The sequence below is a fragment of the Hylobates moloch genome, unplaced genomic scaffold (assembly GCF_009828535.3).
Source record: "Hylobates moloch isolate HMO894 unplaced genomic scaffold, HMol_V3 SCAFFOLD_11, whole genome shotgun sequence".
Classification (NCBI taxonomy): Eukaryota; Metazoa; Chordata; class Mammalia; order Primates; family Hylobatidae; genus Hylobates; species Hylobates moloch.
The window spans coordinates 1,235,119-1,258,940 of NW_026652286.1; the positions used below are offsets into that span (position 1 = coordinate 1,235,119).

At 39.5% G+C, this 23,822-nt stretch overlaps 1 protein-coding gene across 2 annotated transcripts in view; it reads right to left on the minus strand.

Annotated features, from left to right (window-relative positions):
• CSTPP1 (centriolar satellite-associated tubulin polyglutamylase complex regulator 1) overlaps positions 1-23,822 on the minus strand; it is a 226,624-nt gene that overhangs the window by 128,539 nt on the left and 74,263 nt on the right. The gene's annotated exons all lie outside the window — the stretch shown is intronic.

Here is a 23,822-nt window from a genome sequence, read left to right on the forward strand (position 1 = left end):
TTAACCTTACAAGATATAATTAAGATGAAATGGTCTGAAGGTGCATCCATTTTCTTTAGTCGAATATGTTTGCATTAATTGTAAAGTCAAGCTTATCAGTTAACTCTCTCCAGAAGATATAATCATCTATGTGGCATACACTATTGGCTTTGTCTACAATACTGTCACTAAGTGATTATAATTAAGCCCTCCCATTTGCATCAAATGTGAAGGCTGTGTTCACAACAGTAGTAAAATTTGGTTTCACTGGAAATTAAAAAATTCTAAAGTAAAAAAAAATGAAATGGGCTGAGTACAAATCTCTTAATTTAGTTTTGACAATAAAATAAATTCCACAGTTTTCCTATTTTATTAGCTTAATATTTGTCATGTTAATACTGAGTGTCAACCTGATTGAAGGATACAAAGTATTGATCCTGGGTGTGTCGGTGAGGGTGTTGCCGAAGGAGATTAACTTTGAGTCGGTGGGCTGGAAAAGGCAGACTTACCCTTAATCTGAGTGAGCACAATCTAATTAGCTGCCAGTCTAGCCAGCTAGAATAAAATGCAGGCAGAAAAATGTGAAAAGAGAGACTGGCCTACCCTTCCAGCCTACATCTTTCTCCCATGCTGGATGCTTCCTGCCCTCAAACATTGGACTCCAAGTTCTTCAGTTTACTGGCTATCCTTGCCCCTCAGCTTGCAGATGGCCTATTGTGGGACCTTGTGATTGTGTGAGTTAATACTTAGTAAACTCCCCTTTATATATATAAATCTATTCCGTTAGTTCTGTCCCTCTAGAGAACCCTGACTAATACAATAGTTAACTTCAGGGAAATTTTTTTTTTTTTTAAGAGATGGGGTTTTTCTCTGTTGCTCAGGCTGGAGTGCAGTGGCACGATCATAGCTCACTGTAGCCTCAAACTCCTGGGCTGAAGCAATCCCCCTGCCTCAGCCTCCCAAGTAGCTGGGACTACAGACATGTGCCTGGCTAATTTTGTTTATTTTATTTTTTGTAAAGACAGTCTCGTTATGTTGCCCAGGCTGGTCTCAAACTCCTGAGCTAAAGCAATCCTCTCACCTCAGCATCTCAAAGCATTGGGATTACAGGCGTGAGCCACCATGCCCAGCTCTAGGGTAGTTTTCTCCAGTAATATATTAAGAAAACACAGCAGGAGCTGTGTTAAAAATTAATAATTTTATAATCAGACATTTGTAAACATGTTAAGCTAATGGGAGTTCTTGATACAATTTCATGTTCTCTTCTATTAACAAAGGCTGTTTGTACAGAAAAAGTCATACAGAATTCTATTAAGTGGTATCTATTTTCTCCTGAAAAACTAGATAGAAATTCTTGAGAATTTATGTATGATGTCAGTTCCACATAATAAACATCTTAATTTTGGCTATTAACTAGCAAAAAGCAAGAATTGATTTAAATTATTCTGGTGAAGTGGGCAGTAGCTCAGGGACTACCAAGAAAGAATTAAATATAAATGTAACCACACATCTTTATAATAGAATGATTTATATTCCTTTGGGTATACACTCAGTAATGGGATTGCTGGGTCGAATGGTATTTCTGACTTTAGATCTTTGAGGATTCCTCACACTGTCCCATCAGTGATAGATCGGATGAAGAAAATGTGGTACATATACACTATGGAATAGTCTGCAGCCATAGAAAAGAATGAGATCACGTTGTCTGCAGGGACATGGATGGAGCTGGAGGCCATTATCCTTAGCAAACTAATGCAGGAACAGAAAGCCAAATTCTGCATGTTCTCACTTATAAGTGGGAGCTAAATGATGAGAACACACGGATGCATAGAGGGGAACAAAACACACTGGGGCCTATTGGAGGGTGGAGGATGGGAAGAGGGAGAAGATCAGGGAAAACAACTAATGGGTACTAGGCTTAATACCTGAGTGATGAAATAATCTGTACCACAAACCCCCACAACGCAAGTTTACCTATGTAACTAACCTGCACAAGTACCCTTGAACTTAAAAGTTAAAAATAAATAAGTAAATAAATAAATAACTGTAACCATACTGGATCTATATATAAATAGCTATTCACATTCCACATCTAGAAGTAATAAAGACATGGGCAAGAGGACCAAATTAAAATATTCCAGCTCATTCTTAATGTGCAAAGAGGCAAAACTTCAAAACTCCAGCAGCACTCTATGTCCTCCAGGTGCTCCTTGCTCTCACTCAAACTGAAAATGGCCAGTGAATCTTGACCTGCACTGTTTAACTGGATTATGGCAGTTGAGAGTCTTCCTAGGCCATTCTCCTATCTCCTTTTTTTCTTTCTAAAACCAGGCCAGCTCATTAGAGTGGACTATCTTCTGTTAGAATTGGAATTGGACTTCTCTGCTGATAGGTTTTTTTGGTTTTGTTTTGTTTTGTTTTGAGGCAGGGTCTTATTCTGTTACCAAGGCTGGAGCACAGTAGCACGATCATAGCTCACTGCAGCTTCAAATTCCTAGGTTCAAGCAATCCTCCTGCCTCAGCCTCCTGGGTAGCTGGGACTACAGGTGTGCACCACCATGCCCGGCTAATTTTCTTTCTTCCTTCCTTTCTTTTTTTTTTTTTTTCAGTAGAGACGAGGCCTCACTATGTTGCCCAGGCTGGTCTTGAACTCCCGGGCTCAAGTGATCCTCCTGTTTTGGCCTCCCAAAGTGCTAGGGTTATAGGTGTGAGCCACTGTGCCCAGCCTTTTTTTTTTTTTTTTTCAAGGAATCCTAAATATATCTGCCAAGAAGTAAAACAGGAGAGCAGATCACATCCAACTATGCAGCACAAACTGGCCACACCAAGGTGATTCAAACACAGAATATGAATTGGCCTCCACAGAATATATAAGACCAAAGATCCAAAACATCTTGGGAAAAATTATGAAATTATGATTTTTTTTTTTTTTTTTTAGATAAAGTCTCACTCTGTCACCCAGGCTGGAGTGCAGTGGCACGATCTTGTATCTTGGCTCACTGCAACTTCCACCTCCCAGGTTCAAGAGATTCTACTGCCTCAGCTTCTTAAGTAGCTGGGACTATAGGCGCCCACCACCACGCCCGGCTAATTTTTTTATATTTTTAGTAGAGACAGGGTTTCACCATGTTGGCTAGACTGGTCTCAAACTCCTGACCTCAGGTGATCTGCTCACCTCAGCCTCCCAAAGTGCTGGGATTACAGGAGTGAGCCATCATGCCTGGCCAAAATTATGATTTAAAGTAACCTTGTGTTGCTTCTATAAACAGAAGGAAAAAATATATTCTGATTTGGAAAGGGGCAAGCTGGGAGGAGAAGACTTTTGGGGCATATTTTCCACTAACAGGTTGGCTAACTGCAGGTTTGTTTTGCACGAAGTCACCAGGCTCTAAAGATATATTCCTGTGGCTGTGTGCAGTGGCTCACACTTGTAATCCCAGCATTTTGGGAGCCTGAGGCAGATGAATTGCTTGTGCCTAGGAGTTTGAGATCAGCTTGGGCAACGTAGTGAAATCCCGTCTCTACCAAAAAAAAAAAAAAAAAAATGAAAATTAGCTGGGCATGGTGGCCCGCGCCTGTAGTCCCAGCTACTTGGGAGGCTGAGATGGGAAGATGGCTTGAGCCTGGGAGGGAAAGGTTACAGTGAGCCAAGATTACATCACTGCACTCCAGCCTGGATGACACAGCCAGGCCTTGTCTCAAAAAAAAAGAAGAAAAAAAAGATATATATTCCTATGGCATGATTTTGTCTCCTGACCTAACAATCCCTGGATTTGTTCTTTGTTTCCTTGTGCCTAAAGCCCTGAAATGTTTTCTTCCCATTGCCTATCAGCTATAGAATTTGGCAATGCTAACTTGATAAGAGAAATCAGTGAGGCAAGTCAGCTAGTCTATGTTGCAGAACCCCAAAGCAGTTTAGACAACATATTTGCACAGAAGTCGCCTTACACACCACCTTCTTTCTTATATACTGATACAAAAAGTTTCTTTACAAAAGTTGAATGCAGTATTTCTAAGAACTACAGTTCTTAGAACCACAGTATTTCTAATTCTCTACTAGGCTGTTGTTATCTATTATTCTCTTGTTTAAAATTACAACATGCTGACTATAGGAAAAAGTAAGTGAACAATATGATCTTGAATCCAAGGATAAATTCAACATATGATGTATTCGGAATGAGCTTCTCCCCACGGATATGCATCATGAATTGATAGGTTCATTGATTGTAACTTTTCTGTTGGATACAAAGAAATAATTGTAAATGCTATAGAAAATGGAGATGTGGCCGGGCACGGTGGCTCACGCCTGTAATCCCAGCACTCCAGGAGGCCAAGGCGGGTGGATCACGAGGTCAGGAGATCGAAAGCATCCTGGCTAACATGGTGAAACCCCGTCTCTACTAAAAATACAAAAAATTAGCCGGGCGTGGTGGCGGGCACTTGTAGTCCCAGCTACCTGGGAGGCTGAGGCAGGAGAATGGCGTGAACCTGGGAGGCAGAGCTTGCAGTGAGCCGAGATCGCACCACTGCACTCCAACCTGGGCAACAGCGTGAGACTCCGTCTCAAAACAAAGGAAAAAAAAAAAAGAAAACAGAGTTGTGCCACACCCAAGTGAGCACTCACAATCTTCTTCATCTTCTTCTTGTCAGCAGTGGCTCCATTAGAATTGGAATCCAAGATCTTTGGCTTCTTTAAAAAACAATTTAGGAAGAAATCCAACAGGGACTATCAATCTTAAGTTACTGTCTAAGGATAGGTGAACCCATCTGTGAGAACTGAGCTGCCATTGTAGTGGATAGGATTTATAATTTCTGCAACAGCAAAAAAGCCCCAAATCAGCTTATCAGTTCACTCTAAGGACTTAAACATTGGTGTTTCATAACAAGATTTTTTTTCTGCCTAAGTAATCTGCAGTAGCAGTTAGTTTCTTTCCTTGATCACTTCACGAAGTGCCTTTCTGTTACCCAAATCCATAAATAATTTTCTTAAAATAGCCATGAAATAGAGCACTGGTCCTACCCTGGGGGCTGCTGCTAAGGGAGAAAGATGGTTCTTTCTAGGAAGGCTACGCAAAGGACCTGGTTCTCAGTTGCTGCTTCTCTGAAGTAAACTCTTCTCCCCATTGGATCTTTGCATATAATTCAGGTAAAACCCTGTCAGGGTTTTAAAATGTTTCAAACTCCCCTTTGAAGCCCTCAAACTTCAAAACTCATTCCTGAAGGCCTGGCATGCTATGGTAAACTCGCAGGTGCCATCCCTAACACATCAGCTTCTTACGGGCTGATATAAGATGATTAATTCACATCTGCTTCCCCCTTGCAGCTTTAAGTATGAAGGAACATCTTTTTTTATAAGGCTGGTTACTCCAGGCCAGTAGGAACAGGGAAATACAGGATGGAAAATCAATGCGCCGAGCACTGGGAAAAGATTACCGCACACACACATACGCTTTATAGCATGTTAGAAATTTAAATTATAAAAACGTGATTCATATGTTATATTTAAGGAGAATCCTGAGAAAGGTACTGAGAATAAAAGAAGAAACAAACAAAAAAGGAAACAAAATTGCGTGTATATGATAATTTTAGCTACTTCATTTATTTATGTTTTGTATTTTTTGAGACAGGGTCTTCCTCTGTCATCCAGGCTGGAGTGCGGTGCCGCGATCTCAACTTATTGCAACCTCTGCCTCCTGAGTTCAAGCGATTCTCATGCCTCAGCCACTCGAGTAGCTGGGACTACAGGCAAATGCTACCATGGCCAGCTAATTTTTGTATTTTTAGTAGAGATGGGGTTTTGCCAGGTTGGCCAGGCTGGTCTTGAACTCCTGGCCTCAAGTGACCCACCTGCCTTGGCCTCCCAAAGAGCTGGGATTACAGGCATGAGCCACCATGCCCAGCCAATTTTAGCTACTTTAAAGTAGGTCTGCATAAAGAAAGTGATTAAAAATTAAAAAGATATGAATTGGCCGGGCGCGGTGGCTCACGCTTGGCTTAGGTGGATTACGAAGTCACAGTTCGAGACCACGGTTCTAATTTGTTTTTCTACGAAACCCTTCCTACCAAAAAACAAAAATTACCGGGCTTGTGCAGAGTGAGCTTGCCTAATTTCGCTTGAAATCCAGAATAATGGTGCTTTCATGGTTTCTCCCGGGAAATATCCCGTAGCCTTATGCCCTAGAAGAGTTTCTGGACGAACCGTTTCTCTTTACAGTATTTCTGCTACATCTCACCTTCTGCTACATATTACATCTCACATTCTTTATGTGGTTTCTAAACCTGTCATCTGTTATTTCTTTCTCTTCAGCTCTATGTTCCAACCTCTGTATCTCTTTTGTCAACTGGTTCACCCTGTCTGTACTATTTTCTTCTGCTACTTAAGCTGAGTTTAGTTGCAGGTGCGGCCTCCCTCAGGCATCTGCAGATCCTGCCATTCCTTCCCCTCCTCTCTATCTCCAGACCTCAACACAGCTTTTGTCTGTTTTACTGCCAGAGCACATACCATAGTTTCATCTAATTTCTTGTCTGTTTTCTTTTATAACTTTTTTAACTCAATTCTAATTTCTTAAAAGATTTTGCTCATCCACTGTATATCTATGCTTGGCATTGCACTAGACAACATTTTAAGGTAAATTTTATTCTATTTTCTGCCAGCAGCTATAGCCTTCAGGTTCTTTTTTGTTGTCTTTTTGTTCTCACTAGGATCCCTTTAAAAATGTTCCCATTAGCATCACCTGTAGATTTCACTGAAAACTCAACACTATTTTTATGGGCCCCCTTAGATGTTACAAACCCCTTCCACAGTACCACCTCATCCAAGAAGTGGAAGTATTAAATATATCAACTCTGTTGATTCAAAGTCCAGCAAGTATAATAATTCTCAAACCATAATCCTTTGTTCTTATTCAAGATGATATGAATTCGGTTGAAAAAAATATTTCATACAAAGGTGTTAGTAATAGGCCAAGTCTCCTTGGACTTGATTATAATTCAAAATAATAAAATTGAAGGGGGTTTAGGTTGCAGGGTTTGTTCTTTTAGAGCCATCCACATGAAACATGCAGATAATGATTCGATTCTCCTTTTCATGGTTATCATCTCAACATGTCCTGTATAACTTTACTACCGTTATTTCCAGAGTCGCCTTCTGTTCATTCTTTTATTTGTTTTATCTCCAAAGTTGGTCTCACTTTTTAGAAAATAATAGTAGTTTATTTCAGTAGTCATGTATATTTACCTTCTAAAGCTACTGGTAAATCCATGTATATTTTTCAAGCACTCATATTCCCAACTATAGTTAAAAGCTATTTTGTATTGTTTTACCTTTCCAAGTTCAAGTCCATTGTAGTAACTAGGAACTCCTAAAATAAGGGCACTATAGGCACATATGATTAAAGTTATTATCTTAATGATTTAGTATTATACCATAGGAAAAAAATCAGTTTCTTCCTGATACATTTTTAAAACTCCCTTCAAATGTTCTTATTAACTCATTAGGTTTCAATATCAGTTTATTTCTTTTCCTATTTCCAACAGAGAATTTCATTTCTAAAGATACATAAGGAAAGACCTCTAGGTAGCAGGCAGAATCTTGCACCAAACTCTTATAAACAAACGAGAATCTAATGTATTATTAAAGAGCACAGAGAAAGAGGTACCACAAAATTTTTGAAGATTCTGGGATAGTTGTTCCAGAAAATCTTAAAAGGAGAGCATAAATTTAACAAGGGGTTCACCTGTTCCTTGAATACCTGTTTGTCAGACGAGGTCTTAAATTCATTTATATAAACCTTTCTCTGTGATATAAACCTTCTTAGTATTGGTTTATTTCAGAACATGAGCACTCTCTCTCTAATTCTCTACTTGGTGCCATTTAACCAATTTCCAACCTTCTAAGGATCAAAGGAATTTCTCAATATTCTTTTGTGATTGATTGAAAATTACAAAGTAGCTACAGACAATAGACTTTAATGAAAATTTGTACTGAAAACTCACTTTTCCTGCCAAACCTTTAAAGATCTACTTTATGTAAGGAATGTTTTAAAAAAAAAGAGAGAGAGAGAGAGAAGATTGGGTGAAGTGGCTCACACCTGTAATCCTAGCACTTTGGGAGGTTATAAGGCAAGAGGATTGCTTGAGCCCAGGAGTTTGAGACCAGCCTGGGTAACATGGTGAGGTCCCGTCTCTATGAAAAAATCTTTAAATATTTGCCAGGTGTGGTGGTACACACCTGTCGTCTCAGCTACTTGGGAGACTGAAGCAGGAGGATCCCTTGAGCCCAAGAGATCAAGGCCCATGAGCTATGTTCACGCCACTGCATTCCGGCACTCCAGCCTGGGTAACAAAGTGAGACCCTGTCTCACTTAGAAAAAAAAAGGAACACAATAACTTAAACATAAACTGGTACCTTAGAAAGTAAGATACTGGTGGAATTACCATATAATTCAGTAATTCCACTTCTGGGTATATAGTCAAAACAAATGAAAGCAGGGACTTGGACAAATATATGATATGTACACCCACATTCACAGCAATATGACTCACAATAGTCAAAAGGTGGAAGCCACCCTAGTGTCTAATGACAGATAAGCAAAATGTGATACATACATACAACAGACTACTATTCAGTCTTAAGAAGGAAGGAAATCTGATACATGGCACAACATGAATGAACTTTGAAGACCTTACTCTAAATGAAATAAACCAATCAAAAAAGACAAATATTGTATGAGTTCACTTACATGAGGTACCTAGAGCAGTCAAATTCCTAGACACAGAAAGTAGCGTGGTGATTGCCAGGAGCTAGCGGTCAGAGGGAATGGGAAGTTGGCAAGTCAGCATTTAGTGAGTACAGAGTTTTAGTTTAGGAAGATAGAAAAGTTATGGAGGTGGATGACGGTGATGGTTGCAGAACAATGTGAATGTATTTAATGCCACAGAACTGTACACTTAAAAATAGTTAAAATAGTCCATTTTAACCAGGTCCCCTATGGGCCCTGATCATCTCCACTCTTCCAGGCCCCAGGATCCTCACCATGTAGAGCCTGAGGTACCGCTGAAGTAGGTCACACAGTCCAGGAGGTCCAGCTTCTGCAGGGCCAATACGAGGCAAAATATCTTAAATATTTTCTAACATTTAAGATATTTTGTGGGCTAAGTGCTGTTTTATCATATTTTTTAAAAAGTAAGATATAGGTGTCAAATATCCACTATGTACATTCATAGAATTGCCTGGTGGAATGAAAAACTGGAAGTTATAACCAAAAACTTTTTGAGTAGTTCTCAAGAAAAAATGACTATGGCTTTGCTACTGAAAATGTGAACCAAGGACAGCAGCACTGGCATCACTTAGAAGCCTGTTAAAAATCAGAATCTGAGACCCCAACCCAGACCTACAGAATCTGACTCTGCATTTTAACAAGATCCCTGGGTGATTCGCACAAACAGGAAGGTTCAAGAAGCACCAGTCTGGGACAAATCTTCCTAGCTGTATGACTTTCTCTGTAAACTAGTGATTATAGGAATGCTTATTACCTAAGGTTGCCAAAGGTTAAATGTGTTAATAATGCATTCTGTAAAATGCTTGGCACATTCAGGGACTATTTTATTATTATTACTCTGCTGTGCAGAAAATCTGTGAAAGTTGATTTTAGGAACTTTTCTAAAAATATTAGTCTTAGAAAATCAATATTTTCCAGAGGATATGGATGGTGTCTGGCTTTAAGAGATAACTGTAGTGGCTGGGTGCGGTGGCTCACATTTATAATCCCAGCACTTTGGGAGGCCAAGGCAGGGAGATCACCTAAGGTCAGGAGTTCAAGACCAGCCTGGCCAACATGGTGAAACCCTGCCTCTACTAAAAATCCAAAAATTAGCCAGGTGTGGTGGCACACGCCTGTAGTCCCAGCTACTTGGGAGGCTGAGGCAGGAGCATCTCTTGAACCCAGGAGGCAGAGGTTGCAGTGAACCGAAATCACACCACTGTACTCCAGCCTGGGTGACAGGGCAAGACTCTGTCTCCAAAAAAAAAAAAAAAAAGGATATATGAAAGAAAATAGTATGAAGAAATGGAAATGACTTTCTTCAGAAGATACAATGTAGAATAGAGTGGAGACGTCAAATTCATTAACAATGGGGCTTTTTTTTGTTAAAGTATGGGAGGACCAGACTAATATTATTTACAAAACATAAATGGAATGAAAGTGGCTTTTAATAAGATGATGTCATGTTTTTAAGATATTTTGGGGGCTAAGTGGTATGCTTTCCACATGTCTGAAATCCCTTCATGGGATATTACCTTTCAGCTGAAATGGCATAAATATATATGACTTATGTGATAAAAAAAAAACCATATATGTGGCTGAGAGACCAAGGTAGAAGAGAGTGAAATATTGACAAGGTAGGGAGACAAAAAGGACAACTGCACAGGCGCCCATAAGCTGCCAGCACCTGGGCCACAACTCTCAGAAGATGTCATGGGTTTCTAACCTAATTCTCTGGCAGGAGATCTCTCCTTGTCCCAGAAAAGACTTTTAGAGACAGAGGGGATTAAAAAAAAATAATATTGTTAAGAAGTGAGGTTGCTGGGCTTGCACTTTACTAGCCGGAATCCCTTTATCTTTCTTGAGAGCCCCCCAGATCTCTTTTATTCTAGGTCAGTAATTTAACACTCTCAGCTCTCAATTCAAAGCCTGTAATGACCTTGCTGTGCTGAATTATTAGCCCAGGATATAGAAAGAGAGAGAGAAGGAGGGGGAAAAACCCTAAAAAACAACAGAGGCCTTTTGATCAGAGCACCAAACTGCAGCTAGCTGTAATTCAAGCTGCCCATTCTTACATGGCAGGAATTAAGGACTCCCCCTGCCAGGCAGGACCCTATTAAAAGACAATAGCTGTTTGAAAAGGGTAAGCAAGTTGATATGGATATAATAGGCCACATATGGGGGCCCCTTTCTACTCTGAAATAAAGCTCCTTCTTAGAGTTGTGAGCTGGGAAATCCAGTGTTCAGTAAGGCAGGAGGAGGAGGTATAATAGAAGAGAGTGAGTAGCCATGCAGAAATGCTTGAAGGTGCTTCAGGAAAAGCGGGAGGCAAGCTTGAGAGAGCCTGCAGGAGCCCGCAGAGATGAGCATCAGTCACTGGGGATGGAAGCTTTCAGAATGACCAGATGCTCTTTGGTCCCCAAAAGAGTGTAAGGCCAATGATGACAAGGATTTGGCTAAAACCGATGTAGTGGTTAGTTTCTCTGATGGGTTAACAACAACCATAACAATGACCCCAATAAGCAAAGTAGTAAGCTCTTGCCAGAAATGATGCAGCTGGCAAAAAGTAATCCTTTCCGTCTTATTTTAAATGGCCTAACATGGTAACATCCTAAACTCCTGATGAATAATACCATCTACTGCCACTACATGTTTTCGTTATCTCTTGGATTAAAAATAAATAAATAACTTGCAAAACAGAGACAGTGGACTCTCTCAAAGAAATCTCTTGCCTGAAAACTATATATCTCCTCCTATACAGAGAGGCAACCACAGGACACAGATGTTTGTTTACCTATCACCCCAAACACTGTGCCTATTAGTGAATTATGCTTCTGGAGGATCTTGAATCCACAACAGAATTTTTCAACCACTGTTTTAGTTATCTCTAAGATCTTGTATGTTACAAAACAAGGAATGATTTAGAAGTGATTCAAGGTATTTAAACACATTAATCTAGTTGTTTATGACTAAACTCTGAATCCCCAAATTCCTAAGCAAAAATATCAGAAAGACAGTTTTCTTCCCTCCACCACCCTTTGCCTATTATTGCCGAATGAAAAGCTCTCCAGCTCCTATCCACTGCAATAAATGGGTCAGCTTGGTAGAATTTGCGACTAAAAAAAAAAAACCACAAGAGATCTTCAACACTTGCTTGTTCCATTAGGTGGTCAACAGGGCACAAAACTTATCTTTAGCAAATTAAAGGGCTTAAATGATTAAAGAGAGGATTTGGATTTCTAAGAAAAAACCAAATAGGTTTTTAATTACATTGCTAAGCTTAAGACTCAAATAAATACATTATTTTATAAAAAAAATTAGACATAACTGTTTTCATAAAATATTGATTTATAAACTACTCTCCAGTATGTAGACTTTATTTCATTTCAAATGTAGCCATCATGTAGATAGGAACAGATGAGCAAAGGAGATGAAAGGCATCAAACTCCATACTCATTCCCCAGTTAATGCCTTCATGCCTTGGCATATGGTGACCACACTTTCAGAAGTCCAAATTGGGACACATAATCCAAAAATGTTTTATTTGGTGTGAGGGGCACTTTCAGGTGTGAGAAACAGCTGAACAACTTTGTTTATATGATTGGCTATGTTAAATGTCATATTATTTAATAATCTTAAAATATATATAGCCTATGTATTCAGAAAAAAAATTCATTATACAGAATAGTATGTGTAGTGTACCATTTACAGGCATACCTTGTTTTATTATGCTTCATTTTGTTGTACTTTGTAGATATTGCATTTTTTGAAAATTGAAGGAATTTTGGCAATTCTGTGTCAAGCAAGTCTATGGGTGCCAACAACATATGCTCACTTCATATCTCTGCTTCACATTTTGGTAATTCTCGCAATATTTCAAACTTTTTCATTATTTGTATATCTGTTATCATGGTCTGTGATCACTGATCTTTGATGTTATTATTGTAATTATTTTGGGGTGCCACAAACCACACCCATATAAGGGGGTGAACTTAATCAATAAATGTTGTGCTCCACCGACCAGCCATTCCTCTTTCTCCTTCTCTTTCCTTGGTGCTCTCTATTCCCTGAGCTACAGTGGTATTGAAATTAGGTCAATTAATAACCCTACAATGGCCTCTAAGTGTTCAAATGCAAGGAAGAGTCTCTCACTTTAAATTAAAAGCTAGAAATTATTAAGCTTAGTGAAGAGAGCATGTCAAAAGCCAAGACAGGCCGAAAGCTAGGCCTCTTACACAAAACAGTTAGCCAAGTTGTGAATGCAAAGAAAACATTCTTGAAAGAAATTTAAAGGACATTCCAGGCCAGGCGCGGTGGCTCACGTCTATAATCCTAGCACTTTGGTAAGGCTGAGGCGGGCAGATCACATGAGGCCAGGAGTTTGAAACCAGCCTGGCTAACATGGTGAAACCCCGTCTGTACTAAAAATACAAAAAAATTAGCCAGGCATGATGGCTCACACCTGTAATCCCAGCTACTAGGGAGGCTGAGGCACAAGAATCGCTTGAACCTGGGAGGCAGAGGTTGCAGCGAGCTGAAATCGTGCCACTGTACTCAAGCCTGGGTAAAGGAGTGAGACTCCATCCAAAAAAAAAAAAAAAAGCATTCCAATGAGCAAACAAATGATAAGAAAGTGAAACAGCCTTACTGCTGATATGGAGAAAGCTTTCATGGTCTGGACAGATAAAACCAACCATACCATTCCCTTAAGCCAAACCTAATCCAGAGCAAGGCTCTAACTCTCTTCAATTATGTGATAGCTGAGAGAGGTAAGGAAGCTGCAGAAGAAAAGTCTGAGGGTAGCAGAGGTTGGTTCATGAAGTTTAAGGAAATAAGCTGCCTCCATAACATAAAAGCACAAGGTGAAGCAGCAAGTGCTGATGGAGAAGTTGCAGCAAGTTATCCGGAAGATCTAGCTAAGATCATTGATGAGGGTGGCTACATGAAACAACAGATTTTCAATGTAGATAAAACAGACTTCTATTGGAAGAAGATGCCATCTAGGACTTTCATAGCTAGAGAAGAGAAGTCAACACTTGGCTTCAAAGCTTCAAAGGACAGTCTGATGCTCTTGTTAGGGGCTAATGCACCTGGTGACTTTCAATGGAAGCCAATGCTCTTTCACCATTCTAAAAAATCCCAGGGCCTTAAGAATGATGCTAAATCCACTCTGCTTGTGCTCTATAAATGGGACAACAGAGCCTGCATGAAAGCACATCTGTTTATGGCATGGTTTACTGAATATTTTAAGCCCACTTTAAAGGAGTAAGTAAAGACTTACTCTTTAAAAAAAAAATTACTTTGAAAATATTACTGCTCACTGACTAGGAGATTAATATTGTTTTCATACCTGCTAACACAACATACATTCTGCAGCCCAGGGATCAAGGAATAATTTCAACTTCAAGTCTTATTTAAGAAATACATTTCATAAGGCTATAGTTGTCATAGATAGTAATTCCTGGTGGATCTGGGCAAAGTAAATTCACCTTCTAGATGCTATTAAGAACACTCATGATTCATGGGAGGAGGTCAAAATATCAACATTAACAGGTGTTTGGAAGAAGTTGATTCCAACCCTCACGGATGCCTTTGAGGAGTTCAAGACCTCAGTGGAGGAAGTAACTGCAGATGTGGTGGATATAGCAAGAAAACTAGAAGAAGAGCCTGAAGATGTGATGGAATTGCTGCAATCTCATGATAAACCTTGAACGAATGAAGAGTTACTTCTTATGGGTGAGCAAAGAAAGAGGTTTCTTGAGATGACATCTACTCCTGGCAAAGATTCTATGAACGCTGTTGACAACAAAGGATTTTAAATACTACATAAAATAAGTTGATAAAGCAGCAGCAGGGTTTGAAAAGATTGATACCAATTTCGAGGGAAATTCTACTGTGAGTAAAATGTTATCAAACAGCTACATGCTTGAGAGAAATCTTTTGTGCAAGAGTTAGTCGATGCAGCCAACTTCATTGCTTGATTTCCGGAAATGGCCACAGCCACCTCAACCTTCAGCAACCACTACCCTAATCAGTCAGCAGTCACAACACTGACGCAAGACCCTCCACCAGAGAAAAGATAGACTCACTGAAGGCTCAGACGATCATTAGCATTTTTAGCAATAAAATATTTTTAAATTAAGGTATATACATTGTTCTTTTAGATATAATGTTATTGAATATTTAATAACTACAGTATAGGACAAACATAACTTTTACTTTCATAGGGAAACAAAAAAATTCATGTGACTTGCTTTTTATGATATTTGGTCTGAAAGCAAACCTGCTATATCTCCAAGGTATGCCAGATATAAAACCACATCTCTATGAGTGTATGTGTAAGTAGAAAAGATGTCTGGAGCGATGAGCAGCAAAATGATAATAGTGGTCATCTAAGACGGATATTTCAGGTGAGTTGTATTTGTACATTCTGAGAGGCGTGTGTGCATATTATTATGCACATATATTATTTTTATATTCAGATAAAACTATCAATAGATTTTTTTCAAAACTTTTATTGTAGTAAAACACATAAACTTCACCATCCTAACCATTCTAAAGTGTGCAGTTCGGTGGTTTTAAATACATTCATAGTATTATGAAACCATCCCCACCATCCATCTCCATAATTCTTTCATCTTGTGAAACTGAAACTCTGTACCCATTAAACAACAACTCTCCATTTTCCTTCCTCACAGCCTCTGGCAACCGCTATTCTACTTTCTACTGTATTTTTTGACTACCTGCCTCCTGTAAGTGAAATAATACAGTATTTAACCTTTTGTGATTGGCTTATTTCACTCAGCATAATGCCCTCAAGGTTCATCCATGATGTAGCGTAAGTCAGAATTTCCTTCAGTTTTAAGGCTAAAATAATGTTCTGTTGTATGGATAGACCATATTTTGTTTATCCATTCATCAGTCAGTGAACACATGGGCTGCCTCCACATTTTAGCTATTGTGGAAAATGCAGTTATCAACAAAATATATTTACATTTTTGAGACCCTGCTATACCCATAAGTGGAATGGCTGAATCTTATATGTTAAATTTTTTGGAGGAACTGTCATACTGTTTTCCACAGTGGCTATTCGATTTTATACTCCCACCAATGTTTACGCAAGGGTTCCAATTTTTCCACATCTTCACCAACTCTTGTAATTCTCTCTTTTTTTAAAGTAGTAGCCATCCTAATGGGTGTGAGGTAATATCTCATTGCAGAGTTTTTTTTTTTTATTTGAGATAGGGTCTCTGTCATCCAGGCTGGAGTGCAGTGGTACATTCATAGCTCACTGCAACCTTGAACTCCTGGGTTCAAATGATCACCCCACCTCAGCCTACTGAGTAGCTAGGACTACAGGCATGTGCCACCATGTCCAGCTAATTAAAACAATTTTTTATTTTGTAGAAATGGGATCTCACTATGTTGCTCACACTGGTCTTGAACTCCTAGCCCCAAGCAATCCTCCCACCCCAGCCTCCCAAGCAGCTAGGACCTTAGGCGCATGCCACCACACCTGGTTAATTTTTGTATCTTTTGTAGCGACGAGGTTTCACTGTGTTGCTGAGGCTGGTCCCAAACTCCCGGCCTCAAGCAATCCTCCTGCCTTGGCCACCCAAAGTGCTAGGATTATAGGTGTCAGCCCCCCCACGCCCAGTCTCTAATTTTATTTTTATTTTTCAAAATTGTTTTAGACTTTCTTATCCCTTTACCCTTTGGTAAAAATTTTAGAATCAGCTTGTTTGTATCTGCAAAATGTCTTGCTGAGGTTTTCGCTGTAATTGCATTAAATCTATAGATAAACATGGGGAAAATCGGGCTGGGCACGGTGGCTCACACCTGTAATCCCAACACTTTGGGAGGCCGAGGCAGGCGGATCGCCTGAGGTCAGGAGTTTGAGACTAGCCTGGCCAACATGGTGAAATCCTGTCTCTACTAAAAATACAAAAATTAGCCTGGCGTGGTGACACACGCCTGTAGTTCCAGCTACTTGGGGGCGCTAAGGCAGGAGAATCTCTTGAACTCAGGAGGCAGAGGTTGCGTTGAGCTGAGATCACACCACTGCATTCCAGCCTGGGCAACACAGTGAGACTGTCTCCAAAAAAAAAAAAAAGCTGGGGGGGGGCGGGAAATCAATATCTCTACTATGTTTAATCTTCCAATCCATGAATACAGTTTGTCTGTCCGTTTATTACAGTTTTGTTTTCTTTTACCAGCATTTTGTAGCATACACAGGCTATGTACATGTTTTGTTAGATTTATACCTAAATATCTCATTTTGGAAGAGCTATTATAAATGTTTTTTCATGTATAAATGGTTTTCAATTGTACACTGCTAGTATATACATTAATCTTTAAGTGTTGGCCTTAAAGTAAACATTTTTAAAGGCAAAATAATTTCTATTGAAAAGACAAATTGGACTTCGTAATTATTTTTAAGTGCATCAAAGGACACTATCAACAGGGTAAAAAAGCAACCCACAAAATGGAAGAAAATGTTTTCTTAAAAATTAGAGAGGCCAGGTGCAGTGGCTCATGCCTGTAATCCCAGCACTTTGGGAGGCCGAAGTGGGTGGATCACTTGAGGTCAGGAATTCGAGACCACCTTGGCCAACATGGTGAAACCGTGTCTCTACTAAAAATGCAAAAATTAGCCAGGCGTGGGGGTGCATGCCTGTAATCTTAGCTACTCTGGAGGCTGAGGCAGGGGAATCACTTGAATCCAGGAGGTGGAGGTTGCAGTGAGCTGAGATCGCGCCACTGCACTGCAACCTGGGCAACAGAACAAGGCTCCGTCACAAAAAAAAAAAAATTAGAGAAATCACACGAAGACAGTGTGGCAAATTGATTTTCAACAAAGGTACATAAGCAATTCAATGGAGAAAAGACGCTTTTTTCAACAAATGCAAAATGTGAAAAAAGAGAAAAGAACTTCAACCTAAAATTCAAACTTTACATAAAAAAGTGAACTCAAGTGGATCTTGGATCTAAATGTGAAAGATAAACCTTTAAAACTTTTAAAGGGGCCGGGCAAGGTGGCTCACACCCGTAATCCCAGCACTTTGGGAGGCAGAGGCAGGTGGGTCACCTGAGGTCAGGAGTTCAAGATCAGCCTGGTCAACATGGCGAAACCCTGTCTCTACTAAATATACAAAAATTAGCGGGGCGTGGTGACGAGCACCTGTAATCCCAGCTACTTGGGAGGCTGAGGCAGGGAGAATTGAACTTGGGAGGCAGAGGTTGCAGTGAGCCGAGATGGCACCATTGTACTCCAGCCTGGGTGAAAGAGCAATATTCCATCCCAAAAAAAGGAAAAAAAAAATTTAGAAGAAAAACAGGAGAAAATCTTTGCAATCTGGAAATTAGGCAGAGTTCTTAGATATGACACCAAAAGCATGATCCAAAAAACACAGAAATCAATAAATTGAATTTCATCAAAATTAAAAACTTTCAAGCTGGGCACGGTGGTTCACACCTGTAATCCCAGCACTTTGGGAGGCCGAGGTGGGTGGATCACCTGAGGTCAGGAGTTCAAGACCAGCCTGGCTAACATGGTGAAACCCCGTTTCTACTAAAAATATAAAAAATTAGACAGGCGTGGTGGCACATGCCTGTAATCCCGGCTACTCGGGAGGCTGCAGCAGGAGAATCGTTTGAACCTGGGAGGCGGAGGTTGCTGTAAGCTGAGATTGCGCCATTGCATTCCAGCTTGGGCAACAAGAGCAAAACTCCATCTCAAAAAAAATAAATAAATAAACTTTTGCTCTGTATATAACACTGAGAAGAGAATGAAAATACAAGCTAAATGCTAGTAGAAAATATTTGCAAATTACAAAGGACTTGTATCCAGAATATATAAACAATTCTCAAAACTAAACAGTAGGAAAACAAACAACCCAATTTAAAAATGGGCAAAAGTTTGAACAGACACTTCACCACAGAGGATATGTGAATGGCAAATAAGAAGTTTTTCAACATCATTAGCCACTTGAGAAATGCAAATCAATACCATAATGAGATGCCTATTAGAATAGTTAAAATGAAAAATACTGACAATGCCAAGTGCTGACAAGGATATAGACCAACCCAATCACTCATATATTGCTGGTAGAAATACAAACTGGTACAGCCACTCTGGACAACACTGTGGCATTTTCTTAAAAAGCTAAACATGGCTGGGCATGGGGGCTCATGCCTGTAATCCCAGCACGTTGGGAGGCAGAGGCAGGTGGATCACGAGGTCAGGAGTTCAAGACCAGCCTTGCCAAGATGGTGAAACCTCGTATCTACTAAAACTACAAAAATTAGCCAGGCGCAGTTTCAGGTGCCTGTAATCCCAGCTACTCGGGAGGCTGATGCAGGAGAATCACTTGAACCCAGGCAGCAGAGGTTGCAGTGAGCCGACATTGCACCACTGCATTCCAGCCTGGGCGACAGAGTGAGACTCCATCTCAAAAAAAAAAAAAAAAGCTAAACATACCATGTGATTGAGTGAGCAGTCTTATTCTTGGGTATACAATTCAGAGAAAAGAAAATGTATGTTCACACAGAAATGAGTACATGAATATTTATAGCAACTCTATTCATAATTGCCAGTTGGGGGAAACCCAAATATCCTTCCAAGGGTGAATGGATAAACAAATTGTGGTACATATATACAATACAGTACTACTCAGCAATAAAAAGAAGCAAAGCACTGACACATGCCACAACCTGGAGGAATCTCAAAGCTCTCAAAGCATTATGCAGAGTGAAAAAAGCTCATCTCAAAAGGTTATATACTGTATAAGGCTGGACCCTATTTGGAATTCCTCCCTCCTGTCTGCCTGTGACCTCCTGTCCACTTTACTTTGTTACCATATATTAATCAGTCACTATGGTCTTTAATTCCTCTCAGCAATGTTTTGTAATTTTCAGTGTAAACCTTTTGTCAGAATTATTTCTAAGTATTTTGTATTTTTTGATGCTATTGTAAATGACACTGCTTTTAAAATTTAAATTTCCAATTGTTCTTTGCTAGAATACAAAAATACAATTTTTATATATTGATACACAGCCTTGATAATGCATAACCCACCAAAGACGGGGTTTTACCATGTTGGCCAGGATGGTCTCAATCTCCTGACCTCGCGATCCGCCTGCCTTGGATTGCTGGGATTACAGGCGTGAGCCACCATGCCTGGCCTGTGAGATTATTTTTAACTACAAATTCCATTTCTTCAAGTTATCTATTTATTCTTGAATGTCCTTTGTGTCTTTGTCCATTTGATCTAAGTCATTGAATTTATTGGTATAAAATTGATAATATTTCCTTATTATCTCTTAATACCTATAGAATCTGTAATGATGTATCTCTCTCGTTCCTGATATTGGTAATTTGTGTCTTTTCTTTCTTTTGTTGTGATCAGTCTGGCTCACGATTTTCCAATTTTATTTATCTTCTCAAAGAACCTGCTTGGCTTCACTAATTTTCCCTACTGTTTTTCTGGTATCTATTTCATTGATTTCTACTCTAATCTTTACTCTTTCCATCCCCTTCCCCGCTAACTTTTAAATTGCTCTTCTTTTTCTAATTTCTTTCTCTTTCCCTCCCTCCCTCCTTCCTCCCTTCCCTCCCTCCCTTCCTTCCTTTCCTTCTCTCTCTCTTTCTTTCTCTCTCTCTCTCTCTTTTTTTGAGACAGAGTTTCGCTCGTTGCCCAGGCTGGAGTGCAATGGTGTGATCTCTGCTCACTGCAACCTCTGCCTCCCAGGTTCAAGTGTGATTCTCCTGGATTACAGTCATGCACCACCATGCCTGGCTAATTTTGTATTTTTAGTAGAGACGGGGTTTCTCCGCGTTGGTCAGGCTGGTCTCAAATTCCCAACTTAGGTGATCGGTGATCTACCCGCCTCAGTCTCCCAAAGTGCTGGGATTACAAGCGTGAGCCACTGCCCCCAGCTTTCTTTTCTTTCTTTCCTTTCTCTCTTTCTTTCTTCTTTCTTTCTTCCTTCCTTTCTTTCTTTTCTGTTTCTTTCTTTTACTCTTTCTCTCTTTCTCTTTCTTTCTTTCTCTTCTCTCTTTCTTCCTCCCTCCCTCCTTCTTTTCTTTCTTTTCTCTCTCTCTCTCCTTCCTTCCTTCCTTTCTTCCTTCTTTCTTTTTCCTTTCTTCTTTCTTTCTTTTCATGGGGGTCTCACTGTGTCACTCAGGCTGGAGTACAACGGCATACTCATGGCTAATTGCAGCCTTGACCTTCTGGGCTCAAGCCATACCAACTAGCTGGGACTACAGGTGTGCACTGCCATGCATGGCTAATTTTGTTGTATTTTTTTGTAGAGATGGGGTTTTGTCATGTTGCCCAGGCTGGTCTCAAACTCCTGGGCTCAAGCAATCCACCCACCCTGGCCTCCCAAAGTGTTAGGATTATGGGTGTGAGCTACGGCACCTGGCTATCATTAAAAAGTCAAAAAACAACAGATGCTGGCAAGGCTATGGAGAAATATGAACACTTTTACACTGTTGGTGGGAATGTAAATTAGTTCAACCATTGTGGAAGATAGTGTGATGATTCCTCAAAGACCTAGAACCAGAAATACCATTTGACTCAGCAATCCCATTACTGGGTATACACCCAAAGGAATATAAATTATTCTATTGTAAAGACACATGCATGCATATATTCACTGCAGCACTATTCACAATAGCAAAGACACAGAATCAACCCAAATGCCCATAAATGATAGACTGGATAAAGAAAATGTGGTACATATACACCATAGAATACTATGCAGCCATAAAAAGGAACGAGATCATGTCCTTTGCAGGGACATGGATGGAGCTGGAAGCCATTATCCTCAGCAAACTAACACAGAAACAGAAAACCAAACACTGCATGTTCTCACTTGTAAGTGGGAGATGAACAGTGAGAAAACATGGATGCAGGGATGGGAACAATATACACTGGGGCCTGTTAGGAGGGGTGCAGGAGGGAGAATATTAGGAAAAATAGCTATTGCATGCTGGGCTTAATACCTAGGTGATGGGTTGATAGATGCAGCAAATCACCATGGCACACATGTTTATCTATGTAACAAACCTGCATATCCTATACATGGACCCTGGAACTTAAAACAAAACAACGACAACAACAACAAATATATATATATGTGTGTGTGTGTGTGTGTGTGTGTGTGTGTGTGTGTATATATATACATACACACATATACATATATAACCATTTATATATAACTACATATGGTTATATATATTATATATGTTATTTATATAATAAAATATGTTATTTATATAATAAAATATATATGATTATATATGTTGTTATTTATATAATAAAATATATATGATTATATATGTTATTATTTATATAATAAAATATACATATTATCATTCTGGCTGGCACCAATACAGCAAGGGAGCAGGAGGGTCAAGTATTTTCTAAATAACAAAGGATAAAAGGGCTCTCTCAGAAATTTTTGTTCTAAGTTTAACATTAGACCCAAGGATACCTGACCTCAGTGGTATAAAAAATGTTCGTTTCCCCCTTTTATTCCTATAAGAGATAGAAAGAAAAGAAGACTCAGTTCTTGGCTCCTGTAAAATCAGGGAGATTATGGATCCTGATTTAGATAGAAGGCACCTCAGAGAAGACCTAGTGGCATAATTTAAAGAAAGGGCTCCTGTTGTGAATCCAGTAATACCTGCCAGCCAATTCCTATCATTATTATATCCTTGAAATGGAAGTCAATGGTCACAAATTATTTACAAAGCAAATAATAAAGTTCAAGCTTCTCTTTTTTCTTTTTTCTCTTCCTTTCACCTATACAGCTATCTACAAAGCAAATAAAGTTTGCTTTGCTATCCCCTATCCCCTATCTTTTTTCTCTTCCTTTCTCCTATATAGCTACAGGTTGTAATTCCCTTTCTTCTTCCTCTTCTCTCTCCATTATTTTAATCAAGAATATACTTTTTAAAAGACCACCTCTCTTTCTTTAAGCAAGTATCTAAAATAGCAATGGCAATAAAAGCCTCAGTGAGGCCTTCTCTGACTACACTACTGGAAGTAGATTTCCATCTCCCAGTCACTCAGTATCTCAAAGCCCTCCTTTATTTTCTTTTTTTGGAGACACAGTCTCACTCTGTTGCCCAGGTTGGAGTGCAGTGGGATGATCACAGTTCACTGGGCTCAAGCAATCCTCTTGCCTCAGCCCCCTGAGTATCTGGGACTATAGGTGTGTGCCACTATGCCTGGCTAATTTTTTTTTTTTTTTTTTTAAGAAACGAGGTATTGCTAAGTTGCCCAGGTTGGTCTTGAACTCCTGGCCTCAACCAATCCTCCCGCTTCAGCCTCCCAAGTCACTGAGATTATAGGCACGAGCCATCATGTCCGGCTCCTGATTTTCTTAACAGCATTTATCACTATCTGAAGCTACCTTACTAATTTATGTTTATTTATTTATTACATGTCTAGGGTGCAGTAGGCCTTCAATAAACATTTGTTAAATGTATGTTAATTAATCCACATACTACAGCATATTCACACCAACTTTTATTACTGAAAAACTACCTAAATCCATGTTGTGATATGAAAAGTTTAGACATCTAGAAGAGCATCACAGAAAAGAAAATGGGTCAGAAAACCTGCCAATTAGGGCATTAATAATGGAGAGGAAATAAGCTGATTACACAATGAAGTTAGATTCTTAAAAAGCCATAAAAGACAAGCCAGTAATAGTTCTTGGAAAAAGTGAAGTGTGATAAGGATGGATACATGGCCTACCTCTAAGTGATTTTTGCATCTGAGAGACTCTATACTTAGTTTCTTCTTCATATCACTCTCAAGAAGCTTAATAGAAATAGATCTTTGAAATTGTGCCCACACCCCAAAACTTGGAGCCTTCTATGGCTGTGTTAAATCACACAGGTACTGAAGGGAGAAGAATCTCTATTTTCATCTACCTTGCCTAGTTCCTTTTGGAAACTCAACATGAGCAAATAAGAAGTCAATAGTTGTAAAGTTCTATCTATTAATCTGGATACCCAAATTCTTGTCTTCTCGCCATTCATCTTTCAATCTGTAAGTGTCAGAA